Source organism: Heteronotia binoei, chromosome 6 (assembly GCF_032191835.1).
Source record: "Heteronotia binoei isolate CCM8104 ecotype False Entrance Well chromosome 6, APGP_CSIRO_Hbin_v1, whole genome shotgun sequence".
Lineage (NCBI taxonomy): Eukaryota > Metazoa > Chordata > Lepidosauria > Squamata > Gekkonidae > Heteronotia > Heteronotia binoei.
The window spans coordinates 51,378,073-51,380,520 of NC_083228.1; the positions used below are offsets into that span (position 1 = coordinate 51,378,073).

At 41.5% G+C, this 2,448-nt stretch overlaps 1 non-coding gene across 1 annotated transcript; it reads right to left on the reverse strand.

The window, feature by feature from the left end:
• Positions 1–2,116: 2,116 nt before the first annotated feature.
• LOC132574531 (U6 spliceosomal RNA) lies at positions 2,117–2,220 on the reverse strand. The gene has a single exon (XR_009555610.1). It is a non-coding gene; the product is annotated as a U6 spliceosomal RNA (small nuclear RNA).
• Between the last annotated feature and the right edge of the window lie 228 nt (positions 2,221–2,448).

The following is a 2,448-nucleotide window of genomic DNA, read 5'->3' on the forward strand; positions in this document are numbered from 1 at the left end:
AGGTCCATTCCCAATCTTAGGAGGTGCAGGATTCGCCCCAACTGGAGAGTCACTTCACCCCAAAAGACTTTACAGGCTCTAATGTACATTCATGTTGAGTGCTGGATGAGGCTTCTGAAGGCTTCTCTTTCCTGAGTTACCCCAGAAGTGTATTTCTTACAAATTGTTTTCTAAGCTTTCCGCTCTTGAACACCATTTTAATGTAGACCCATATCAAAAAGCCACATTCACTATTTTCAATGCAGTGTTATATCTGCAATATTCAAGAGGCATTTAGCTTTCCTTTTGTATGTAACAGGATCCTCAGGGGTGGATCCATGGGGGTCTCAAAATGGTTAGAGTACATCTACACAAATGTTTGACATAATCCAAGGCAGTTGTTCCCAGCCTGTGTGCAGGTAACCCGTAGGGGGTTGCAAACTTATTGCAAGGGGCAGCCATGCCCCTCCCAACTGTGTCAGGCTGGATGCCAACCAGGCTTCATCTAGCAGCTGGTTTTCAGTGACACCATGACACCTCCCCAGCAGGGTCAGCTTGCTCCAAGTGCTCATTCACATAGGCAGCATTAGGCCATCTTCATCCAGAGGGCCCCAAGTCGCACCACCCCAGTCAGTTCTGCTTCTCTATTCTCAAGGAGAACTCACATCATGAGAGGCTTGGATTTTGGCTCCCATCACTCACCCCTTCCTTTTTTGGTGATAGCTAGCAATGCTTTCACCTTGAATGAAAGTGTGGGTTGAGATCCTTTAAGAATCTGCTGTTCAGCAGGAAGCTTCCTTGTGGGTCTATCTGTTGGCTTCCCTGGCTCCTCCTTCATCTCTGCCAGCCTGCAAAGACCCAGAACTTCTTAGGCAGCCATCAGGGGCTAGGAGCTTCAGTAGGATCTGCCACCCGACCACCCAAGGATGGCCCTGTAAGTGCAGAAGAGGAAGGGTGGCTCCCAGACAGTTAATATATCTGAAGTGAGCTCTGACTCAAACAAGTTTTCTTGTGGAATAAATTTTGCTATTTATTAAAGTGCCACTGGACTTCTTGTTTATTTTGCTACTAAGATTAGCAATCTCTACATTATCCCCTGTGGAAAAGACTTGTTGCACAACACATGTGTCCAGAGTTCTGACATCTTCTGGAGATGAGATCACCTTTCCTTTAGTTTAGGAAGACTGCTTCATCTGGAGTTCTGTCAGTGATCCCCCCTTCCTGTCTTGTGTTTAATTTTTTTAATGTATTGGTATATATTGGTTTTAATTTTTTTTAGTGTTTTTTAAGACACATTTTTATGTTTGTTTTTAATCTGTTAGCCACTTTGTGGTCCCGATTTTGTAAATAAAAACTGTACTGCCATTGCTAAGGTAATGGCGGTGGGAGCAGCCAGGCATCTGGTGATCATTCCTCGATCCAGCACAATTGGAATTTGCTTTACAAGGAACATTTTGTATTGCATTTTAATCATTATTTGTATTACGTCCTGATCTTGCTGTACTCTTTTAGGGGCCAACTTACCACTGAAAAGCAGGGGCAAAATCAAGGTGAACAAGCTTCTACCGATTGTTCTGTTAAGTACTGAAAGTTCATTGGTATCCAAATGAATGCCTTTGAATACAGACCAACTGTTAACTTTATTAGCAAAGAGGTCATTCTAGGCAACTACACAAGTAACTCCAAATTATATAAATATATGAATATATATATATATATATATGCACTACTATGTCTGTTCTTCAACTGGAGTTCTAATTTCTTAAAATTTCAAAAAGAAAGAAAGTCTATGTGTACTATATAATATACATGAATAAGTGCGGTCAAGTCACAACCGACATGTGATGACCCCAGCAAGGGGCTTTCAAGGCAAGTGAGAAGCAGAGGAGGTTTGCCATTACCTTCCTCTGCACAGCCTTCCTTGGTGGTCTCCCATCCAAGTACTGACCCTGCTTAACTTCCAAGATCTGACAAGATCAGACTGTACTGTTTCTCAAATATATGTAGACGCTGACTTCATAGCAGTTTTTTGTGATTGTGTATTTTTTCAATCAGATATTAGTAGGACAATGACTGTTATGTTGGGACCCGCAATTTATTTGACATTAAAAAGAGGTCATACTTGAAAAGGCTGAGGACCACTGATCTAACATACTGTACTATGCATCTCATCCTTGCTCAGGGGCCCTGCTAATATTCTCTGTATCGTTCCAATTTTAGTCTATGTGCAAGCACTTGAACAACTGATGTAGCTAAATTCAGCTTTGTTGTTATTTCCAATTCCTAAATGTTTTCCAGTGTATGGCCTGTGGCTATTAAGCCTGTATAAAGTATAAAGATAATGCACTGTGGCTGCTAGAAAAGTTTGAAAATGAGACACTTTTACTTCTAGCGGTTGAAAAATGTGACATGAGCATGCATCATAGTAGTAGCTAGCATTCTTGATCACGTATGTCAAGCAGACTTTGA